The 25879-nt window shown below is 40.3% G+C and overlaps 1 non-coding gene and 1 gene segment (V, D, J or C); both read right to left on the bottom strand.

Moving 5' to 3' along the window:
• LOC128046233 (T cell receptor beta constant 1-like) overlaps positions 1 to 25879 on the bottom strand; it is a 210529-nt gene that overhangs the window by 79346 nt on the left and 105304 nt on the right.
• TRNAW-CCA (transfer RNA tryptophan (anticodon CCA)) lies at positions 11941 to 12012 on the bottom strand. The gene has a single exon. It is a non-coding gene; the product is annotated as a tRNA-Trp (tRNA).

Here is a 25879-nt window from a genome sequence, read left to right as displayed (position 1 = left end):
GGTGACCAGGGTGACCCTGCTGATTATTTCTGAAGGCACAGTTTTGCCAGGTGGAAAGCTCAAAATTACACTTCTTAATAAAGATTGTTAGGAACCCATCAAGGTCACATCCTGTGTCTCTCCTTTGCCAGATACCCTGCCAAATGGGGAATCTGAGACCCCTTACAGCTTCCTGCCCCGTCCTTGGGTTTGTGTTCCCACCAGCTGTTTTCCACCTCCCCTTCTGCTCATCCTGTGTTGCCATTTACAGATTTTTCTTTCTGATGTATGCTCTTTCAAGGTGGGTTTCTGTCAATTCCTACCTTCCTATGACACCACTGATTTCCTGAGGTGGGTGCATGGTGAGTTTGTGTTCTAAGAAGAGCTGACGTGCAGCACTGTGGACTGGCTGCTGGCACAGAAATACAGAGCTGAGTCCGCTGCCTTGGTGGACTTGATTTCCAGGCTGCAGGGTGAGTTTGGGGGGCACTGAGCTGAAAATTGCTCTTTGAACACTTCTGTGTCTTCCACAATGTCTTGATTCTGTAAGTAAACCAAAAACTCAAATGCTCCTTCCAGCTTCTTGCGATACCAGTATACATGAACATGTCCTTTTATGGGGACACAATCCATCGTTGCTTTCTGGTCTTTTCCTTTGACCAGATGACCTGGACTCTGAATGACCTCAGTGTCCATGGAGCCTGTAAGGGATGAGACAGTAAACGCAATGAAAGCCCAGGATAAAGTCTGATTTTGCAGCCACAGGAGAAAGCCCTGAGATTGGAATCCAACAACTTCACAACAGGGACTTACCTGCTCCCCAGAAGAAAAAGAAAGCTGCCCAGCACAGGAGGCTGAAGCACATGTCTGGATCAGGGAGAAAGCAGGGCGGTGACTTTTTCCCTAAGGTGCCTCCTCCCCCTTCAGCAACTCCTTGTGACGTGGTGGGTTCACATGGTCATTAGAGCCCCTGTGTACATGAGTCGCTAACATTTCATAGGCTGGGAGGGCACAGAAAGCTCGTGAAACAACTAGTATGAATTTGAAACTGCTTTATTTTTCTTTTTTCCTGATTCTTGTCTCTCATCAGTCTTTAAAGAACAGAAGCCATTTCACATCAGTAATTTATTTGCTTTTTTAACTTGTCAATTTGCCTTTTCCCCTCCTCCCTTCCTTCTTAGGCAATGAACGATACACTTTGCTATATGTCAATCATAGCTTCTATTGCATTCACAAAATTACATAGCAGCTACTTGCTTTGGCCACCTCATGCGAAGAGTTGACTCATTGGAAAAGACTTTGACGCTGGGAGGGATTGGGGGCAGGAGGAAAAGGGGACGACGGAGGATGAGATGGCTGGATGGCATCACTGACTTGATGGACGCGAGTCTGAGTGAACTCCAGGAGTTGGTGATGGACAGGGAGGCCTGGCGTGCTGCGATTCATGGGGTCGCAAGGAGTCAGACATGACTGAGTGACTGAACTGAACTGAACTTATGTTAAAAAAAACAAAATTTGAGCTCTACAAATATTTGTGCTGCTGCTGCTAAGTTGCTTCAGTCGTGTCCGACTCTGTGCGACCCCAGAGACAGCAGCCCACCAGGCACCCCCATCCCCGGGATTCTCCAGGCAAGAACACTGGAGTGGGTTGCCATTTCCTTCTCCAATGCATGAAAGTGAAAAGTGAAAGTGAAGTCGCTCGGTCGTGTCTGACTCTTAGCAGCCCCATGGACTGCAGCCTACCAGGCTCCTCCGTCCACGAACATGCAATACATCTAGAGAAATAGCAAAATGAATGATCTCGCCTGGAACAATCAGTTTAGGAAACAGACTTTCACTGAGAATTTTCAAGTCTCCGTGTTATTTTTCTAGATTCTTATCTTTCTTTCTCTACCTATCTTGATAATCGCAACATTATCTTCCCTATTCTCTCTCTTTTCCTAAATTTCAGTGACTTTCATCAAGTTGCATGAGAATATCTTTTGTGATTTTGATTAGTGCTGCATTGAATACATAGATGATAGTACAAAAATAGAAATACTCTTTCTATTGGTTTAACTTATTCATGATCATGGTATATAGTTTCACTTGTTTTAGGTTTTTAAAATGTTTTCCCTAAAATGTAATAATTTTCTGAATTAAAGAATCATTTACCTAATAGATTTTTAACAGATTTTATATGTGTTATAATTTGTAAATGGTCTCTCTCTTTAAAAAATATGTTTTTGACTGTTTCTTGCTAATATATGGAAATAAATTGACTTTTAAAGTTTATGTTAAATTCAGTAAATTTATTAAATTTGTTGTTATTAATAATGCAATGCTTCTTTAGATTCCTTTGGTTCTTTGTCTCAATTTTCCATCTGTCTTTAATCATTTCTTCACTTCTTTCTTCATTCTAACCCTTTTTTTCTAGTTCTGTTGGCTAGATATTCAGCATAATCATGACCAGAAATAGTGGCGGACCTCATTTACTTACTTGTCAATTATGTTTGACCCAGAGAACTACAGGTAGTAGATATGTGGTAGGTGCTATGGAGGGTTAAAAACTGTAAAATTAGTTCTTGCTATTAGAGGAGTTATTGGCATGCCAGCATATTTGCAAATCAACTGTTACTGGGCCAGGTTCTTCTTGACTGACCCACAGGAAAGCCAAAATAAGAGATGCCCAGGTTTGTCGGAGAGAAGAGGGTTGTCTTCAAGGCCGCCAGCCAAGCAAGAAGATGAGAGATCTGCCGATTTTTTTGTGTTGTTTTTGTTTTTCATATTGAGTAGACTGAACTTAATATGAAAATTTTGGATATTAATGCTTTACTGGTTATATCATTTGCAAATATTTTCTCCCATTCAGCAGGCTGTCTTTGTTTTGTCAACATTTTGTTTTTTGGTTTTGACTATGAGAAAGTTTTATGCTTAATAAGTTTCCACTTGATCATTCTTGCTTTTGTTTCCTTTTCCTGAGGAGACAGATCAAAACATATATTGCTACAACTGATGGCAGAGGGTGTTCTGTGTTTTGTTCTAGGAGTTTTATGGTTTCTGGCATTCCATGTCTATCTTTAATCAATTTTGTGTTTGAATTTGTGTTTGGCATGAGGAAATGCTCCAATTTCATTTTTTTACATAGTTGTCTAGTTTAACCAGCACTGCTTATTGAAGAGCATGTCTATTTCCAATCTGTTTATTCCTGCATTCCTTATCATAGTTTCAGTTCAGTTCAGTTCAGTCGCTCAGTCACGTCCAACTCTTTGTGATCCCATGAATCGCAGCATGCCAGGCCTCCCTGTCCAACACCAACTCCCGGAGTTTACTCAAACTCATGTCCATTGAGTCAGTGATGCCATCCAGCCATCTCATCCTCTGTCGTCCCCTTCTCCTCCTGCCCCCAATCCCTCCCAGCATCAGAGTCTTTTCCAATGAGTCAACTCTTTGCATAAGGTGGCCAAAGTACTGGAGTTTTAGCATCAGTCCTTCCAATGAACACCCTGGACTGATCTCCTTCAGAATGGACTGGTTGGACCTCTTTGCAGTCCAAGGGACTCTCAAGAGTCTTCTCCAGCACTGCAGTTCAAAAGCATCAATTCTTCAGTGCTCAAATTTCTTCACAGTCCAACTCTCACATCCATACATGACCACAGGAAAAACCATAGCCTCAACTAGATGGACCTTTGTTGGCAAAGTAATGTCTCTGCTTTTGAATATGCTGTCTAGGCTGGTCATAACTTTCCTTCCAAGGAGTAAGCATCTTTTAATTTCATGGCTGCAATCACCATCTGCAGTGATTTTGGATCCCCCAAAAATAAAGTCTGACACTGTTTCCACTGTTTCCCCATCTATTTCCCATGAAGTGATGGGACCTGATGCCATGATCTTCGTTTTCTGAATGTTGAGCTTTAGGCCAACTTTTTCACTCTCCTCTTTCACTTTCATCAAGAGGCTTTTTAGTTTCTCTTCACTTTCTGCCATAAGGATGGTGTTATCTGCATATCTGAGGTTATTAATATTTCTTCTGGCAATCTTGATTCCAGCTTGTGCTTCTTCCAGCCCAGCGTTTCTCATGATGTACTCTGCATAGAAGTTAAATAAGCAGGGTGACAATATACAGCCTTGACGTACTCCTTTTCCTATTTGGAACCAGTCTGTTGTTCCATGTCCAGTTCTAACTGTTGCTTCCTGACCTGCATATAGGTTTCTCAAGAGGCACGTCAGGTGGTCTGGTATTCCCATCTCTTTCAGAATTTTCCACAGTTTATTGTGATCCACACAGTCAAAGGCTTTGGCATAGTCAATAAAGCAGAAATAGATGTTTTTCTGGAACTCTCTCGCTTTTTCCATGATCCAGCAGTGTTGGCAATTTGATCTCTGGTTCCTCTGCCTTTTCTAAAACCAGCTTAATTGACCATACTTATGTGGGTTTATTTCTAGACACTCATTTCTGTTTGGATCAATGAATGTCCTGATCCAGGTGATCAGGGAGACCAGGGAAGACAGATGACCTACCGATTATCCTTATTCCTGAAGGCACAGCTTTGCCAGATGAAAAGCTCAGAACTGCATATTTTATTAAAGATTGTTAGGAACCCATCAAGGTCACATCCTGTGTCTCCTTTGCCAGATACCCTGAAAACTGGGGAATCTGAGACCACTGTACAGCTTCCTGCCCCATTCTTGGGTTTGTATTCCCACCAGCTGTTTTCCACCTCCCCTTTTGCTCATTCTGTGTTGCCATTTACAGATTTTTTCCTTCTGGCTAATGCTCTTTCAAGGTGGGTTTCTGTTAGTTCCTACCCTCCTACAACACCACTGATTTCCTGAGCTGGGTCCATGGTGAGTTTGTGTTCTAAGAAGAGCTGACGTGCAGCACTGTGGACTGGCTGCTGGCACAGAAATACAGAGCTGAGTCTGATGCCTTGGTGGACTTGATTTCCAGGCTGCAGGGTGAGGTTTGGGGGCACTCAGCTGAAAATCTCTGTTTGAACATGGCTGTATCTTCTATAATTTTTTCATCCTGTAAGTAAACCAAGAACTCAAATGCTTCTTCCAGCTTCCTGCGATACCAGTAAACATAAGAGTGTCCTTTTTTGGGGACACAGTCCATTTTTGCTCTCTGTTCTTTTCCTCTGACCAGATGGCTGGGACTCTGGGTGACCTCAGTGTCCATGGAGCCTGTGAGAAAAGAGAGAGAAAGTGAAGAAAAGGCCCTTGAAGGAGCCTGATTTTGCAGCCTCAGGACAAACTCCTGAATCTAGAATCCAATTATTTCACCTCACCTGCTCCCCAGAATAAAAGAGCCGCCCAGCACAGCAGGCCGAGGCACATGGCTGGCTCAGGGAGAGAGCAGAGCCGTGGCTTTCCCTCTCAAGCGCCTCATCCCCTGCAGCTCCTCCTCGTGACGTGGTTGCTCCCTGTGGTCACCCCAGTCCCCATGTGCATGAGATGCTAGCTTTTCATAGCCTGGGCGGGCAGGGAAACCTGGCGAAGCAGCTAGTGTGGATTCCAGACTGCTTCAATTGTCTTTTCCCGGATTCTGCTCTTTCATCATTTCTTTAAATTGAAAACCAGTTGCACATCAATAACTCACTTGCTTTATATCTTGTCAGTTTGCCTCCCCGCCTCCCTTCCCTCTCAGACAAGGAAATACACAACTTGCTGTACATCAGTCTTAGCTTCTACTGCACTTACAAATGAATCCAGCAGCTACCTTATACTAACAAGCCAAATTTTGAACTATACAAAAGAAATATTTGTAATGGATATATAAAGCATCTAGAGAAATAATAAAATGAGTCATCTAGCCTGAAACTGTTAGCTCAGGAGACAGATTTTCTCCGAGAATTTTTAAGTCCCTGTGTTATTTTTCCAGATTTTATCATTCTTTCTCTACTAGGTCTAGGAAAACATAATCCTAAAGTTCAAGTTTTTACTCACTTTCCTTCCATTATCAGTTTTAGACTTACGTAAGAACCTGTAAATTATGTATTAATCAGTGTTTTATGTCTTTGAAATTTATCTAAGGGATTTATTCTGTTTATACTTTGTCTGTGTCATATTTTTATTAAGTATTATGTCTGTGATAATAATTTATGTTTTTGCAGATAATTTTATGTAATTCACTTTTGCTAATACGTGCATGCCTGCTCATTCCCTCAGGCATGTCTGACTCTTTGTGACCCCACGGACTGTAGCCCATCAGGTTCCTCTGTCCCTGGGATTTTTCAGGCAAGAATACTGGAGTGGGTTGCCATTTCCTCCTCCAGGGGATCTTCTCGACCCAGGGATCCAAACTGCATCTCCTGTGTCTCCTGCAAAGCAGGCGGATTCTTTACCTGATGAGCCATCATTAATATATAAGGTTCCATTTATTATTAATAGTTTGTCAGAATTTATTATCCATTCTTGAGTTAATGTACACTAATTTTCTCCTCTAGATTTTGGTGCTAGTACAAACACGACTTCATTCTTATATCTTTCTTTACATACCAAGGTATAATATTTCTCTATACTTGGGAATATAAAAATTGAGCTTTAGGGTCAGCATGTCAACTTTACATTCTATGACAAAATGCTTTCCAAATTAAAATGAAGTCGCTCAGTTGTGTCTAACTCTTTGTAACCCCATGGACTGTAACCTGCCAGGCTCCTCCGTCCATGGAATTTTCCAGGCAAGAATACTGGAGTGGGTTGCCATTTCCTTCTCCAGCGGATCTTCCTAAACTAGGGATTGAACCCGGGTCTCCAGCATTTCAGGCAGATGCTTTTTCATCTGAGCCACAAGGGTAGCCCCAGCGAAGCTCCAAATTAAGCCAGATAAATAATCCCAACAACTGTTATGTGTTTTCTAGGGTCGCACATCTAAAATTCAATTGGTACTATTCTTCCTAATTTTTTAAATTTCTGTCTGTGCCCGGTGGCATGCAGTTTATTAGTACCCTGAACAGGAATAGAACCAAGCCCCCCTCTCCACCCCCTACTCCCCCCTCCCCTGCAGGGGAAGCCCAGAATCTTAACCACTAGGTCGCCGTGGAAGTCCTGTCATTTATGTTCTTTTAACTATGCCAGTCTATTAGGATAAAATGGTATATCACTTTAGTTTTAGTTAGCATTTTTATGATTTTTCAGTTTAGATTAGTCCAGTCACTCAGTCATGTCTGACTGTTTGTGATCCCATGGACTGCAGCATACCAGGCTTCCCTGCCCATCACCAATTTCTGGAGCTTGCTCAAACTCATGTCCATTGAGTTGGTGATGCCATCCAACCATCTCATCTTCTGTCCTCCCCTTCTCCTCCTGCCTTCAATTTTTCCCAGCATCAGGGTCTTTTCCAATGAGTCAGGGCATCATATCAGGTGGTCAAACTGTTGGAGCTTCAGCTTCAACATCAGTCCTTCCAATGAATATTCAGGACAGATTTCCTTTACGATTGACTGGTTTGATTTCCTTGCAGTCCAAGGGACTCTCAAGAGTCTTCTCCAACACCACAGTTCAAAAGCATCAGTTCTTTGGTGCTCAGCCTTCTTTATGGTCCAACTCTTACAACCATACATGACTACTGGAAAAACCATAGCTTTGACTAGACAGAGCTTTGTTGGCAAAGTAAATGTCTCTGCTTTTTAATGTGCTGTCAAGGTTGGTCATTGCTTTTCTTCCAAGGAGGAAGAGTCTTTTAATTTCATGGCTGTAGTCACTATCTGCTTTGATTTTGGAGCCCAGAAAATAAGGTCTGTCACTGTTTCCATTGTTTCCCCATCTATCTGCTAGGAAGTGATGGGACCGGATGCCATGATCTAAGTTTTTTGAATGTTGAGCTTTAAGCCAACTTTTCCACTTTCCTCTTTCACTTCCATCAAGAGGCTCTTTAGCTCCTCTTTGCTTTCTGCTATAAGGGTGGTGTCATCTGCATATCTGAGGTTATTGATATTTCTCCCAGCAATTTTGATTTCAGCTTGTGCTTCATCCAGCCCAGCATTTCACATGATGTACTCTGCATATAAGTTAAATAAGCAGGGTGACAATCTATGGCCTTGATGTACTCCTTTCCCAATTTTAACCAGTCTGTTGTTCCATGTCCAGTTCTAACTGTTGCTTCTTGACACACATACAGGTTTTCTCAGGAGGCAGATTAGGTGGTCTGGTATTCCCATCTTTTTCAGAATTTTCCAGTTTGTTGTGATCCACACAATCAAAGGCTTTAGCGTAGTCAGTGAAGCAGAAATAGACCTTTTTCTATAATTCTCTCACTTTTTGATTGAATATATTTTTTCTGTTTATAGGCCACTAGTGTTTTTGGTACACTGCCTTTTGACCATATTTTCTTTTTGAATGTTCAGCTATTATTTATTTGTAACAATTCCTTACATATTCCTGATAGCAAACTTTGTCAGTTACATATGCTGCTAATATCTATTCAATCTGTGGCTTGTCTTTCGCTTTTTGTAATGCCTTTTTTTTTTAGTTGGTATTCCTAATTTAGTTGAGTCTACATTCTCTTTCGGAGAAGGCAATGGCACCCCACTCCAGTACTCTTGCCTGGAAAATCCCATGGATGGAGGAGCCTGGTAGGCTGCAGTCCATGGGGTCGTGAAGAGTCAGACATGACTGAGCGACTTCACTTTCACTTTTCACTTTCATGCATTGGAGAAGGAAATGGCAACCCACTCCAGTGTTCTTGCCTGGAGAATCCCAGGGACAGTGGAGCTTGATGGGCTGCCATCTATGGGGTCTCACAGAGTCAGACACGACTGAATTGACTTAGCAAAAACATTCTCTTTGGGGAGGGTATACATTTAGTTCTTTATAATTATGTTCTTATACCTCAAGATCATAAATGTATACTTACAAGTTATTTACCAGACAGCTAACATTTTAAAGTTGTGTGTAAGCATTTGATTCTTTAATAATAATTATTTTTTCTTAGGCTGTGAAAATGAATTTAAATCCATCCTTACTTCTGTGGATAACAGCTTGTCCCAGAAGAACATTGCATTATTCCCTGCATACCTCCAGTGACAGCTCTATCATATATAAAATGCTTACTTAAACACCAGTTCAGTTCAGTTCAGTCACTCAGTCGTGTCCAACTCTTTGCGGCCCCATGAATCGCAGCACGCCAGGCCTCCTTGTCCATCACCAACTCCCAGAGTCCACTCAAACCCATACCCATTGAGTTCGTGATGTCATCCAACCATCTCATTCTCTGTTGTCCCCTTCTCCTCCTGCCCTCAATCTTTCCCAGCATCAGAGTCTTTTCAGATGAGTCAGCTTTTCACATCAGGTGGCCAAAGTATTGGAGTTTCAGCTTCAGCATCATTCCTTCCAAAGAAATCCCAGGACTGATCTCCTTTAGAATGGACTGGTTGGATCTCCTTGCAGTTTAAGGGACTCTCAAGAGTCTTCTCCAACACCACAGTTCAAAAGCATCCATTGAGCTCAGCTTTCTTTATAGCCCAACTCTCGCATCACATGACCACTGGAAAAACCATAGCCTTGGCTAGACAGACCTTTGTTGACAAAATAATGTCTCTGCTTTTGAATATGCTATCTAGGTTGGTCATAACTTTCCTTCCAAAGAGTAAGCATCTTTTAATTTCATGCCTGCAATTACCATCTGCAGTGATTTTGGAGCCCAGAAAAATAAAGTCTGACACTGTTTCCACTGTTTCCTCATCTGTTTGCCATGAAGTGATGGGATCAGATGCCATGATCTTATTTTTCTGAATGTTGAGCTTTAAGCCAACATTTTCACTCTCCTCTTTCATTTTCATCAAGAGGCTTTTTAGTTTCTCTTCACTTTCTGCCATAAGGATGGTGTTATCTGCATATCTGAGGTTATTGGTATTTCTCCCGGCAATCTTGATTCCAGCTTGTGCTTCTTCCAGCCTAGCGTTTCTCATGATGTACTCTGCATAGAAGTTAAATAAGCCGGGTGACAATATGCAGCCTTGACGTACTCCTTTTCCTATTTGGAACCGGTCTGTTGTTCCATGTCCAGTTCTAACTGTTGCTTCCTGACCTGCATACAGGTTTTTCAAGAGGCAGGTTAGGTGGTCTGGTATTCCCATCTCTCTCAGAATTTTCCACAGTTTATTGTGATCCACACAGTCAAAGGCTTTGGCATAGCCAATAAAGCAGAAATAGATTTTTTTCTGGAACTCTCTTTCTTTTTCTATAATCCAGCCTTAACTTGCTCTCCTTTTAAATCCATGATTTTCATTTGTCTATTTATGCCTTTTTCATTATCCTAAATTAAGAAATGATTTGATAGTTCAAGGAGAAATCACCTTAGTTTGTCCCTGTTCAACATTAGTTTCTTTTTCTCTGTGTTGGCCACTTAAATTTCAGACGACTTTCATCATATTTCATGAAAATATCTTTCCTGATTTTGACCAGCCCTGAACAAACAGATTATAGTGCAGAATTAGGAATACTCTTACCATTGGTCTTACGTATTCATGATCATGGTACGCATCTTCACTTATCTCAGATTTTTTAAATGTTTTCCTCTAAAATTTAATCCTTTTCTGAATTGCAGTCTCATTTACCTAACAGATTTGTTTTTATGTATTTTATATGTTACATTAGAATTTTAAAATCATCTCTCTTTAAAAAATATTTTAACTGTTGATAACATATGGAATAAACTTTTTATATTTATGTTAAATTCAATGAGCTGATTAAATCTGTTATTATTAATAATGCATTGCATCTTTAGATTCCTTTGGTTCTTCTTCTAAACTTGCCATCTGTCTTTTAAAAACTTTTCTTCCCCTCTTTTCTTATTCTCAGCCTTTTTTCTTGTTCTACTGGCTGGAATTTCGCAAAATCTTCACTAGAAATACTAGTGCCATTCATTTACTTATTTATCAATCATATTTGACTCGGAGAACTACAGGTACTAAATATGTGGCAGATACTATGAGGGTTACAAGGTATGAGATTACACCCTGCTATTAAAGGAGTTATCCACATGCCAAGTGAAAGTGAACGGGATCGTCGGTCGTGTCTGACTCTTTGCCACCCATGGACTGTAGTCTGCCAGGTTCCCCTGCCCATGGAATTCTCGAGACAAGAGTACCAGAGTGGGTTGCCGTGCCCTCCTCCAGGGGATCTTCTCTACCCAGAGATCAAAAGAATGTGTCTTACATCTCTTGCATTGGCAGGCAGGTTCTTTACCACTAGTGACACCAGGGGAGCACATCACTCTTCTAACTGCTATTGGCCCAGGTTCATCTTGGCTGACCCACATGAAGCCAAAACACTGATGCCCAGGTTTGCTGCAGAAAGTGAAAGTCACTCAGCAATGTCCAACTCTTTGCAACCCCAGGGACTAAGTCCATGGAATTCTCCAGGCCAGAATACTGGAGTGGGTAGTTCCCTTCTCTAGGGGATCCTCCCAAACCAGGGATCAAACCCAGGTCTCCCACATTGCAGGTGAATTCTTTACCAGCTGAGCTACCAGGAAAGCCCAAGAATACTTGAATGGGTAGCCTGTGCCTTCTCCGGCAGATCTTCCCTACCCAGGAATTGAACTGGGGTCTCCTGCATTGCAGGTGGATTCTTTACCAGCTGAGCCACAAGGGAAGCTCTTTTGGGTCAGGGAAGGGATTTATTTGCAAAGCAATCAGGCAGAGAGATGAAAGATCTACCCATTTTTAAAACTGTGTTGTTTGTGTTTTTCATATTGAGTTGCCTGACTGTTCATATATTTTGAATATTAATGGTTTACTGATTATTTTGTTTGCATATATTTTCTTCCATTCAGCACATTATCCTTTTCTTTTGTCAGTGGTTCTCTTTTGTTTGTTTGTTTTTGCTGTAAGAAGATTTTAAGTAAGTAAGTAAAGTCACTCAGTCGTGTCCGACTCTTTGTGACCCTGTGGACTGCAGCCCACCAGGCTCCTCAGTCCGTGGGCTTCTCCAGGCAAGAATACTGGAGTGGGTTGCCATTTCCTTCTCCAGGGGATCTTCCCGACCCAGGGATCGAACCTGGGTCTCCCGCATTGGAGGCAGACGCTCTAACCTCTGAGCCACCAGGGAAAGATTTTAAGGTTAATTCAATTGCATTTGTTTATTTTTGCTCTAGTTTTCCTTCCCCAGTGAGACAGATCTGAATATGCGTTGCTACAATAGATGTCAAGAGCGTTCTGACTGTGTTTTTTTCTAGGAGTTTTGTTGTTCCTGGCCTGCAAGTCAGTCTTTAACCCATTTTGAGTTTATATAAGTGTGTGGGGTGTGAAAATGTTCTAATTTCATTCTTTCACGTAGCTGTCCAGTTTTACCAGTACTACTTATTGAAGACAATTTTTTCTAAATTGTATATTCTTGCATTCTTTGACATAGTTTAACTGACCATGTTTTTGTGGGTTTATTCCTAGACTTTCAATCGTATGTCCATTTTTGTGGCAATACCATTCTGTTTTGATTATTATAGCTCTGCATTAATAATATTAACTGAAGTCACAGAGTATGACACCTTTAGCTTTGTGGGCATTTTTTAAATTCTCTTGAATGCTTTTTACTATCTGGGATCTTCTGTGTCTTTAGCATAAATTTTAGAACTATTTGTTCTAGTTCTGTGAAAATTGTTGTAGGCATTTCAATAGGGACTGCATTAAATCTGTAGTACAGACCTTTTAGCAATATTAATTTTAGAAATGGCCCAGGAGAGGAACAAGAAATGAATTCACAGACTTGACCAGCAGAGATGCAACAACTGAAATTATTCTTTGTAAGTCATGTGCTTTGCAGTCAAATAGCTCCTTAAATATAGTTAACTCCCTGGTTTATTTTCATAAGCAAAATGTATCTCTTCTTAACTCTTCCAGTATGGTTGAATCAGTTTCTTTTACTTTAAAGCAGAACAATACTAACAGGCACACAGAAAATGAGGCTGCTCTTGTGATCTCAGGTATGGTTGTCGGTGAACACTAATTTCTGGAGAAGGTGTTTTTCTATAATATAATGTGGTTGAGACACCAAATGAGAAATGTAAAGACTAAATCAAAGTGGGATAATGCAAAGTCTTGGAATAAATATTTTAATAAATAAATTCCATATGACTATTAAAAAGTAAATTCATAATACCTGTCTTTAAAAAATTAGAGAAAAGTAAAAAAAAATCAACAAAATATGTGCTGGACATAGTCAATAAAAAATCTACAAAGCAATGGTAAAAGAAGTTAAAAAGACCTTAGTAAAATAGCATGGAGGGATTTTGGGGGAGGGGGAAATAGTCTGTGTCTTGATTCTCACGCTAGTTGCATGGGTTAAAAACTTGTCACAATGTACTGAAATACGGACCTAAATTGGTGCATTTTGTTTTGGTATGTTATGCCTCAAAGTTGCTTTTAAAAGTTGCACAGTTGCAGGAGTCTGGTTGAAGGGAGATGCTGATTTTTCTGCTCAGTCGCTCTGTCGGGGACAGATGAGAAGCAGTCATGAGCCCTGAGGAGTCTCTGGGTCTAGATCAAAGAATGTGCTGAGCCAGGTGATCAGGGTCCCCACGGAAGACAGGTGACCTGCTGATTATCCCTATTCCTGAAGCCCCAGCTTTGCCAGATGAAAAGCGCGGAACTGCAGGTTTTAATAAAGATAGTTAGAAACCCATCAAGGTCACATCCTGTGTCTCCTTTGCCAGATACTCTGCAAACTGGGGAATCAGAGACCCCTTACAGCTTCCTTCCTCTTCCTTGGGTTTGTGTTCCCACCAGCTATTTCCCACCTCCCCTTCTGCTCATCCTGTGTTGCCATTTACAGATTTTTTCCATCTGGTTTATGCTCTTTCATGGTGGGTTTCTGTTAATTCCTACCCTCCTACGACACCACTGGTTTCCTGAGCTGGGTCCACGGTGAGTTTGTGCTCTAAGAAGAGCTGATGTGCAGCACTGTGGATTAGCTGCTGGCACAGAAATACAGAGCTGAGTCTGGTGCCTCAGTGGACTTGATTTCCAGGCTGCAGGGCGAGTTTTGGGGGCACTCAGCTGAAAATCGCTGTTTGAACATGGCTGTATCTTCTGTAATTTTTCCATTCAACAAATAAACCAAAAACTCAAATGCTTCCAGCTTTTTGCGATACCAGTAAACATAAGAGTGTCCTTTTATGGGGACACAATCCATCTTTGCTCTCTGGTCTTTTCCTTTGACTAGATGACTGGGACTCTGGGTGACCCCAGTATCCATGGAGCCTGTAAGGAAAGAGAAAGTTCACAAAAAGCCCAAGAGGGAGCCTGATCTGGCAGCCATAGGAGAAAGTCCTGAAACTTAAATCCAATACATCTGCCTCACCTGCTCCCCACAGAAAAAGAGCCACACAGCCCAGGAGGCTGAGGCACATGGCTGACCCCAGGAGAAAGCAGGGCAGCAGCTTTTCCTCTCAGGCGCCTCATCCCCCTTCAGCGCCTCCTTGTGACGATGTCACTTCCTGTGGTCATCACGGTTCCCGGGTACCTGAGACTATAATAGTTCATAGGCTGACAGGGCAAGGAACGCTGTGAAATAATCAGGATGCATTCCAAACTGCTTTAACTTTCTGTTTCCTGATTCTGCTCTTTCATCACTCCTTTACATATAAAATACATATAAAATCATGTCTCATGAATAATTTATTTGCTTTTAAAATTTGTCATTTTGCCCCCTCTCCTCCTCCCATCCTTCTCAGACAATGAACCATATAACTTGTGGTATGTCAATCATAACTTCTACTGCACTTACAAAATGGTATGGCAGCTATTTTATGTTAACAAACCAAATTTTGAACAAAAGAAATATTTGTGATGAACCTGCAATAAATATAGTCAAATAATAAAATGAATGATCTTGCCTGAAGCAATCAGTTTGGAAGGTAGATTTTCCCAGAGAATTTTAAGTCCTTGTTATTTTTCTAGATTCTATCATTCTTTTCTGCCAGGTCTAAGTAACCATAATCCCGAAGTTCAAATTTTTACTCACTTTCTGTTACCACTTTTAGATTTATGTAAGAATCTGTAAATTATTTATTAATCAGTGTTTTATGTCTTTGAAAATTATCTAAGGGGTTCATTCTGTTTATACTTTGTTCTGGTAATGTTCTTTTTTATTCAATAGTGCATCTGTGCCAATAATTCATGTTTTGCACATAATTTTAGATAATTAAATTTCATTAATAAGTAGAATTCCATTTATTAGTTTGTCAGAATTTATTATCCATTCTTGAATTTATTCACAGTAGTTTTTTCCTCTAGATTTTGGTACTAGTACAAAGGGGACTACATTCTCATACCTTTCTTTATAAACCAAGTTGTAATATTTCTCTGTACCTGGGAATATAAAACTTGAGCGTTAGGGTCACCACATTAACTTTACATACTAAGACAAGATGCTTTCCAAATTAATTAAATCAAATGATCTCAAGAACATTTTATTGTGTATTTTCTAGTGTTACACATCTAGGACTCAGTTGGCATAATTCTTTTGCCAGTCTATTAGGATAAAATGGTATCTGACTGTAGTCTTAGTTTGCACTTTTATGATTGTTAAGGAGGTTGAATATATTTTTTTCTGTTTATAGGCCACTAGTGTTTTCTGTACATTGCCATGCCCATATTTCTTTTTGGCTTGGTAGCTATTACTTATTTGTAACAGTTCCTTATATATTCTGGTTACCAAATTTTGTCAGTTACATTTGTTACCAATACCTTTTGATTTTGTGGCTTGTGTTTCACTCTTTGTAATTAAAAAAAAATATGTTTATGTATTTCTTTGGCTGCTCAGGGTCTTGGCTGTGGCACACAGGCTCACTGTTGCAGCCTGTGGGGTCTAGTTCCTTGGCCAGGGATGGAACCTGGGCCCCCTGCACTGAGAGTACTGAGTCTTAGCCAACGGACCCCAGGAAAGTGCCTGGAATGTTTTTTATTTTTATTTCTAATTTAGTTGGGTCTACATTCTTTTTATGGAGTGTACACATTTAATTCCTTATAAGCAACGCTTTCATACTCCAAGGTCATAAAGATAAATTCACAAGTTATTTATCAAACAGCTGACATTTTGAATGTTGCACTAAAGTATTTAATTATTTTATAATGTATGGAATTTTAATTTTAAAAATCTTTTATAACAACTTGTCCCAGAAGAACATTTTGTGTAGTGCCTTATTCCTCTGCATATATGAAGTGATGGCTCTATCATAAATAATCTGCCTATATAAGGATGCTGCCCTTTCAAGTCTATGATTTTCCATTTGTAAATTCTTATGCCTTTTTAATTGTCCTAAATTAGGAAATGGTTTGGTGATTCAAAGAGGAACCACCTCATTTTCTACTTGTTCAATATTATCTTCCCTATTCTCTCTATTCCACATAAATTTCAGTTTACTTTCATCAAATTTCATGAAAATACCTATTGTGATTTTGTTTTGTGCTGCGTTGAATTCATAGATAATCGTGCAGAAACATTACTGGTTTAATTTTTTCATGATCATGGCATAAATCTTCACTTATTTCAGATTTTAAAATGTTTTCCTTTAAGATTTAATATTTTTCTGTATTAAAGTCTCATTTACTTAATCAATTTGTTTTTATGTACTTTATATGTCATTTTGGAATTTGTAAATGGTCTCTCCCTAAAAATATTTCTAACTGTTGGTTGCTAAAATATAGAAATAAGCTGACTTTTTATATTCATGTTAAATTCAGTACTTATTAAATTTGTTGTTGTTAGTAATGCAACACTTCTCTAGATTCCTTTGGTTCTTCTAAATTTGCCATCTGTCTTTAATCACTTTTTTCCCTCTTTTTCTTATTCACACTCCTTTCTCTTGTTCTGCTGGTTTGAAATTCAGCACAGTCTTGACTAGAAATGGTGGTCACATTCATTTACTTATTCATCAGCTATGTCTGAGGTAGACAACTGCAGATACTGGATATGTGGTAGATGCTATGGGGGTTACAGAGTGTAACATTAGATCTCACTATTAAAGGAGTTACTGGCATGCCAGGATGTCTGCAAATCATTACCCCAAATGCTACTGGATCAGGTTCACCTTGGCTGACCCACAGGAAGGCAAAACGCTAGATGCCCGTGTTTGGAGCAAGAAGAGGTTTTGTTTGCATGGCAACAAAGCAGAGAGATGAGAGATCTTATGCCCAATTTGTAATTGGGTTGTTTTGTGTTTTTTAGATTGAATTGCCTGAACTGTTTAGATATTTTTGATATTAATGCTTTACTGGTGTTACTTTTTGCAAATATTTTCTTCCATTCATCAGGTTGGATTTTTGTTTCGACAACTTTTTTTGTCTCTTCTTTTTTTCTGTGAGAAGATTTTACTCTTGATTAGGTCCCGTTTGTTTATTTTTGCTTTTCTTTCTTTTCTTTGTAGAGACAGATGAAAAGATACATTGCTACAATAGATGTCAAAGAATGTTCTGCCTGGGTTTTCTTCTGGGAGTTTTGTGGTTTCTGGCCTTGCATGTTGGTCTTTGATCCATTTTGAGTTTATATTTGTGTACGGTGTGAGAAAATGTCCTAATTTCATTCTTTTATGTAGTTGTCCAGTTTCACTAGTACTACTTATTGAAGAGGAAGTTGTTTCCAAACTGTATATTCTTGCATTCTTTGCCATAGTTTAACTGACCATACATGCCTGGGTTTATTTCTGGGCTCTCCATTCTATGTCCATTCTGCACCCATACCATTCTGTTTTGATTATTATAGCTTTGAGCGTTCACTGACGTCAGAGATTGTAATAGCTCTAGCTTTGTTCTTTTTTCTCTTGATTGCTTTCACTATCTGGGGTCTTATGTGGTGTCATACTAATTTTAGAACTATTTGTTTTAGTTCTGTTCATAGGCACTTTGATAGAGACTGCAGTTAATCTGTAGTACAGGCCTTTTGACAATATTAATTGTAGAACTGGCCAATGGGAAAAATAAGAAATGTATTCACAGACTTGACCAGCAGAGAGGCAGCATCCACATTTTTCTTTGCAAATCATGTGCTTTGTCAAATATTCTCCTTAATTATTCTTAACTCACTAGGTTATTTTCATAAGCAAAATATATTTCTTCTTAACTTTAACAATATGTTTGATTTAGTCTCTTTTAAGCAGAGCAGTACTAACAGTTGGGCACACAGAAAATGAAGCTACTTTTGTGATCTGTTTTGGTTGTCGGTAAACACTAACTTCTGGAAAAGGTCCTTTTCTGTAAACCTCTATACTGAGGTTGAGACATCAACTGAGAAATGTAAAGAGTAAATCAAAGTAGGAAAATATAAAGTCTTCACAGAAAATATTTTAATAAATAAATTCCTTATGAATATTAAAAAGTGCATTCATAATATATCTCTTAAAATAATTTCAGGGAACACTAAGAAAAATTCAACAAAATATGTGCAGAACATGATTGATAAAGAAAAATATACAAAGCAATAGTGAGAGAAGTTAAAAGGACCTCAGTAAAATGCCATGGGGGATGTTTTGGGACAGCAGAAATGTTCTGTGTCTTGATTGTCATGCTGGTTACATGGGTGTAAAAGCTTGTCAAAATACATCAGTATGTGCCTAAAATGGGTGTATTTTGTTGTGGGTATGTTATGCCTCAATGATGCTTTTAAAAGTTGCATGATTGCAGGAATCTGGACAAAGGGAGCTGCTGAGTTTCTTGCTCACTTTCTCTGGCAGGGACAGCTGAGAGAAGGGTGATGAACCCTGAGGGGTCTCTGGGTCTGGATCAATGAATGTACAGAGCCAGGAGATCAGGGTGCCCAGGGAAGACAGATGACCTGCTGGTCAACCCTATTCCTGAAGGCACAGCTTTATCAGGTGAAAAACACAGAACTACATGTTTTAATAAGATTGTTATTAATCCATCAAGGTTACATCCTGTGTCTCTCCTTTGCCAGATACCCTGCCAACTGGGGAATCTGAGACCCCTTACAGCTTCCTGCCCCATCCTTGGGTTTGTGTTCCCACCAGCTGTTTTCCACCTCCCCTTCTGCTCATCCTGTGTTGCCATTTACAGATTTTTCCTTCTGGTGTATGCTCTCTCAGGGTGGGTTTCTGTTAGTTCCTACCCTCCTATGACACCACTGATTTCCTGAGCTGGGTCCATGGTGAGTTTGTGCTCTAAGAAGAGCTGATGTGCAGCACTGTGGACTGGCTGCTGCCACAGAAATACAGAGCTGAGTCCGCTGCCTTGGTGGACTTGATTTCCAGGCTGCAGGGTGAGTTTTGGGGGCAGTCAGCTGAAAATTGCTGTTTGAACATGGCTGTATCTTCCACAACATCTTGATTCTGTAAGTAAACCAAAAACTCAAATGCTCCTTCCGGCTTCTTGCGATACCAGTAAACATAAGAGTGTCTTTTTATGGGGACACAATCCATCTTTGCTTTCTGGTCTTTTCCTTTGACCAGATGACTGGGACTCTGGGTGACCTCAGTATCCATGGAGCCTGTAAGGAAAGAGAGAGAAAGTGCAGTGAAAGCCCAGGAGAAACCCTGATTTTGCAGCCACGGGAGAAAGTCCTGAAACTGGAATCCAATAAATTCACCTCACCTGCTCCCCAGAAGAAAAAAAAAAGAGCCACATAGCACAGAAGGCTGAAGCACATGGCTGGCTCAGGGAGAAAGCAGGGCAGGGACTTTTTCTCTAAGGCTCCTCATCCCCCTTCAGCACCTCCTTGTGACGTGATTACTTTTCGTGGTCATTATATGGAAAATGAGACTAATGTTGCACAGCCTGGGAGGGCAGAGAAAGCTGGTTAAACAACTAGTGTGGATTTCAAGCTGCTTTAATTTTCTTTTTTCCTGATTCTGCTCTTTCACTATTTCTTTAAAAATAAAATTTATTTACATATTAACAATTTATTTCCTTTTTTCACTTGTAGATTTGCCTTCTCCCTTCCCTCTCAGACAATGAACAGCTTGCTGTTATCAATCATAGTTTCCACTGCACATAAAAATATCTTCCTCTTTAAATTAAAAAGTTAAATGTTGAACTTATGCAAAATAATATTTATGATGAATATGCAATGCATTTAGGGAAAAAGTAAAGTGAATCCTCTTGTTTGAATCAATCAGCTTAGGAGTTAGATTAGCATTAAGAATTTTTAAGCCCCTGTGTTATTTTTGTAGACTTTATTGTTGTTTTTCTACCATGTCCATGTAACTACACTCCTGAAGTTCATATTTTTATTCACTTGCTTTTCATTTCAGTTTTTCTCATTTATGTAAGAATCTGCAAATTTTGTATTAATCAGTGTTGTATGTTTTTTACATTTTTTTGTGGGAGGTCTTTTTCTTGGCCATGCTCTTTTTTCATTCAACATATGCCTATGATATTAAATCATGTTGTCTCATGTAGTTTTAGATAAATCAGTTTCACTAAGATGTAGGATTCCATTTATTAGTTTGTCAGAATCTATTATCCATTTAACCTCATGCGCCCCAGTTGTTTTTTTTTCACCCAGATTTTAATGCTACTACAAATAGGACTGCATTCTTACACAGTTCTTTACATACTTAGGTATAAAGTTTCTCTATACCTGGGATTGTAAAAATTGAGCCTTAGGGTCACCATGTCTATTTTACGTAGCAAGACAAAATGGTTTCCAAATTAATTAAGCAAATAAACAGTCCCACAGCAGTTTACGAACCATCTTCAAATGTTCCTCATCGAGCACTCAGTTGGTGTTTACTTTCGTCAGTCTATTAGGTTAAAGTGGCATCTCACCATAGCTTTAGCTTGCATTTTTATGACTACTAAGGAGATTGATATTCTGAATTAATACATTTATAGGCCACTGGTTTTTCTGTACATTGCTCTTTTCTCATATTTTTGGTAGATTAACTATCAATTATTTGTAACAGTTCTTCATATATCTCAGATACTAAACTTTGTCATTTACATGTATGCTAATATCTTTTCAATTTGTGACTTGTGTTTTAACTCTTCATAAATTTTTTGTTGATATTTCTTATTTAGTAGTCTATCATTCTTTTTTTGGGGAAGGTATAAATTCTTTAATTCTTTATAAGCAATGTTTCCATAGCTCAAGTTCATAAAAATATATTCCTATAACATTTACCAAATAGTTAATAGTTTAAATGTTGCATTTAAGCGTTTAATCCTTTAAAAAAAATTTTTTTTTGCTTATGTTGTGAGAAAGAGTTTAATTTTTCTTCCTGTGGAGAACTACTTGTCCCAGAAGAACTTGTATATTGCATTACTCCCCTACATAACTGCAGTGGTGGCTTTACCATATATTAAGTGCCTATATATGAATAGTGCTATTTTAAATTTATGATTTTCCATTTGTCCACTTAGTTATACAAAATTATAACATAATTTGATGATTCGATTGCAAATTCACATCACTTTGTAGTTCTTTAGTATTATCTTGAGTATTCTTTCCTCTTTTTTCCACTTAAATTTTGACTGTTTTTGTCAAATTTCATGAAATTCCTTTTGTGACTTTGTTTGCTCTAGAGAATACATAGATGATAGTGCTGAAATTGGAATACTTTTAGTACTGGTTTAACTCATTCATGATCATGGCATGTAACTTCAGTTATTTCAGATTTTAAAATGCCTTCCTCTACAATTTAATAAATTTCTGAATTGTTTATCTTTGTATACATCTAGGTGTATTATCTTTTATATTTTCTGTTACTAATGATCTCTCTTTAAAAATCTATTGCTAGCATATGGGAATAAACTGACCTTATGTTAATTTTCATTAACTTATTAAATGTTATTATAAATAATGCAATGCTTCTTTAGATTCCTTTGGGCCTTCTAAACTTGTCATCTGTCTGTAATCACTCTTTCCCCCTTCTTTTTTCATTTTCATGCTTTTTTCTTATTTTACCAGGCTGGAAATTCAATGCAATGTGAAACAGAAATAGTGATGACCTTCATTGACTTACTTATCAATTACGTATGACCAGAACAACTACAGGTACTGTATACTGTGATACATGCTCTGGGGATTAGGAAGTGTAAAATTAGATCCTGCTATTTTCAAGACCTATTGTGATCCCAGGATAGCTGCAAATCATTCTCCCAAATGTTACCAGGTTCATTTTGCCCCGAGTACAAGGAGCCAAACTGCTGAGACTGTGATGTTTGCAGCAAAGTAAGGGCTTCTTCTCAAGCCAGCCAAGCAAGAGCATCCCCCACCTCCCTACCCCATTGGGCTGACTCTGTGACCCATGAACTGTAGCCCTCCAGGCTCTTCTGTCCATGGGATTCTCCCGGCAAGAATACTAGAGTGGGTTGTCGTTTCCTTCTCCAGGGGATCTTCCCGACCCAGGGATCAAATCCATGTCAACTGCGTTGGTCTGTGGGTTCTTTACCACTGAGCCACCAGAGAAAACAAGACCTCAGATCCGCCTCCGCAAAGGCAAGGGGCACAGGGTACTTACAGGGTCATGAAAGATGCATGACCTGATTGTCTGAGATATGGGCTTCCCTGGTGGCTCAGTGGTAAAGAAATCCGCCCCGCCAATGCAAGGGATGCAGGTTCAGTCCCTGGGTTGGGATGATCCCCTGGAGAAGGAAATTGCAACCCACTGCAGTATTCTTGCCTGGAGAATCCCGTGAGCAGAGGAGCCTGGCGGGCTACATGCATGGGGTCTCAAAGTGTGGGACATGAGTTAGCTACTGAGGACGAGCACATGGGGAGCCTGGGGCGCTTGGGAAGCTTGGGGGAGGGTGACTGAAAAAACGTGCATGTGTTGTCCTTCTCTGCTGGGGTAACTGAGCTATAGCCTCTGCCGGTTCACCACAGAAGTGCTCAGCAAAACCTGAGAATGGAGTCTTGGATCCTCTGAGGTCAAAAGGTCCCCAGGCAGACACTTGTACCTCCCCAGGAGGAGTGTTGCTGGTTCTAACCAGTCTCAACCAGTTCAGCTCAAACTAGACACAGCTGACTCTGGGCTTTGCTACACTACTGGCAGTTTCCTGGAAAATAACTCAGGCAAACATCTTATTTGGGATACATGCCACTTGGAAGCCAAGCAAGTCTTAAAACGACGTTGATTAGTGAAGGCAGGTGCAATGGATTTCATTAATCCTTACTCATGGTTTCACAACCGCTACCTAAAAGATCTCACCTGAGTTTCCAGAAGTATCAGACAACTTCCCAAATGAAGGAAGGTTGGTGCTGCTATCTACGCTCTGAAGTGTTTTACAGAAAGACCCACATCACCCCCTAGTGGTCAAGTGAAAGTCTCTCAGTCGTGTCTGACTGCGCCAGTCCACGAGATGCTTCAAGCCAGAGTACTGGAATGGGTAGCCTTTCCCTTCTCCAGGGAATCTTCCCAACCAAGGGACCGAACCCAGGCCTCCCGGATCGCAGGCAGATTCTTTACTAGCTGAGCCATAAGGGAAGCCCAAGAATACTGGAGTGGGTAGCCTGTCCCTTCTCCAGTGGATCGTCCTGACCCAGGAGTTGAACCAGAGTTTCCTGCACTGGAGGAGGATTCTTTGCCAAAGGGAAGCCCTGGTAACTCTGACTGACTGCTTGACTAGACGGTCAGAGGGGCACACTTCTCACAGGCCCTCTGGTCTCAGGCGGTCTTCACCTCCTGTGTGGCGAGTGGAGAGTTTCTCTACGCTGCACAGTGGCAGCCAGACACCCCAAGAATCATCAGGATAGGAACATGCAGCCGTCCGTGTGGTGACCTGCTGGAGTACTGCAGAGATTTATTGCTAGTACTTAGTTACACAGTCACTAATCCAGTACTGATTGGTGTTATTGATGAGTTAATTAAATTTAATCTCTTAGGGCCACATTCAAGGTGAGTGGGCGCCTCAGAACTCTGTCCTCAGTTCTTCGATCTTTTCTTTGTATATTCTGTCATCAAGGGATCAAGAAGGCACTTTCATTCTTCCAATTATGGAAATTGTCCCAAATTTTTACCTTCACCCAGGTCCATTTTTTGAGCCCCTGACTCCTATGTACCACTGCTTTCTGCATATTTCTGGTGAGATTTCTGTCTCAGAGGCATCCCCAATGTCAAGAAAATCGTGATCTTCTTCCCACTTGGTCCTCCTGATTCATCTGACTTGTAGTCAAAACCTTTCTCTCCATCTGTTGCCTCTTGTGATGAATCAGTTACCCAGGTCTTTGATTTTATTTCCTAGTCATGCTTTAAAACTCTCATTTCCCTGTATTTCTAGCATTGCCACCATCATCATCCTAGCTTCAATATCCCTCCAGTAGTTTGTTTCATTGTCTCTCCTTTTTGATCTCACATGCGGGTTGTTGTTGTTTTGTCACTAAGTTGTGTCCAAGACTCTTTCGTGACCCCATGGACTGCAGCACACCAGGCTTCCCTGTCTATCGCTATCTCGCTGAGTTTGCTTAAACCTGGGTCCAGAGTCGCTGGTGCCATCCACCCATCTCATCTTCTGTTGCTCCCTTCTCCTCTTGGTCTCACTCTTTCCCAGCATAAGGGTCTTTCCAACGAGTCAGCTCTTCACCCCAGGTGGTCAAAATGTTGAAGCTTCAGCTTCAGCATCAGTCCTTCCAGTGAATATTCAGGACTGATTTCCTTTAGGATGGACTGGTTGGATCTTCTTGCAGCCCAAGGGACTCTCAAGAGTCTTCTTCAGCACCACAATTTGAAAGACTCTCTCTAACACTCTTTATTTCTAGGCTTTTTATATTTTGCTAATCAAATGGATATCAATTTCCATATAATTGCATCTTTCTCCATGTTTCTTGATCACCAGGAAATCAATGTTTATTGATTACAGATGTTTCTTCTCCAAAGTGTATGTTAATATCTTTTGCTTATTTTTATTGGGCTATACAAGATTTATGGTCAGTGTGTGATTTTTCTTTTTCCTAGAAAAGGATTTTTCTAGGGGTTTAAACTCAGTGCTTCACTTACTATCTTGTGGCTTCCGACAGAACTTTCTAGTTTTGCAGACAAGCCTCGTTGTCTGAAGTCTTTCTTATTTATCCTCTCTGTCTTCTCCTCCCCTGATCCCTTTGTGAAGGTTCTGTGCATGCTCTGTACTTGAGGGTAGAGGGTTGCCCCGTCCAGTCATGCTCTGTTCTTTCATCAGCCTCAATACTGTATAAAGCACATCCCTGAATTCTTTCATGAGTGAACATCTCTACTTGGCTGCCTAATGATTCCATTTGTCTTGACAGTCTAGGATGGTGACAAGACAGTGCTGAATTTTCTTGGAGGGAAAAACTCCAGTGTTTATTCTAAAAGTGTTAGTCACTCAGTCATGTCTGACTCTTTGTGATCCCATGGACTATAGCCTGCCAGGCTCCTCTGTCCATGGATTTTTCCAGGAAAGATACTGGATTGGGTTGCCATTCCCTTCTCCAGGGGAACTTCTCAACCCAGGGATCGATCAAATTCCCATCTCCTACATTGCAGATGGATTCCTTACTGTCTGAGCCACCAGGGAAGCCCATTATAGAAGTATTCATTGCCTTATAGAAGCATTTGGGAATCTACCTATAGGATTATGTGTCAATTTATCTAAGAACTATGATTAGCATATGGGAGAATCAGAAAAAAAAAATCCAGACTTTATAATTTTCAGCCCAGGGAACTTTCCAGGTTGGTTGGCCATTTATAGGCCTAACTCCATCCCCATATGGCTAGTTCTCAAACACCATACCTTCTCCCCACTCTGTACTCAGATATTTTCTCTCTGTTTCTCTCTCTACACACACAGCCACAGATGACTCAGTCGGAGAGGCTGTGGCTTTTCTCTCTCCACACCTCCTTCCACGGGGCCCCATGGTTCAGTGGGGTGGGGAAGGGGGCTGCTACCAAGATTCTTGTCTGGGTCTCTGATCTCTGCCCAGCGCTGTGTCTCTAGCACCGCAGAAGTAGAGGCTGCTGTCTGCAGGATCCACATTCGTCACCATCAGAGATGAAAATGTTAGGTTTGGCTGA

Source organism: Budorcas taxicolor, chromosome 4 (assembly GCF_023091745.1).
Source record: "Budorcas taxicolor isolate Tak-1 chromosome 4, Takin1.1, whole genome shotgun sequence".
NCBI classification, from domain to species: domain Eukaryota; kingdom Metazoa; phylum Chordata; class Mammalia; order Artiodactyla; family Bovidae; genus Budorcas; species Budorcas taxicolor.
Note: the sequence above shows the minus strand (reverse complement) of the source record. Positions and strands in the feature narration are given on the sequence as shown.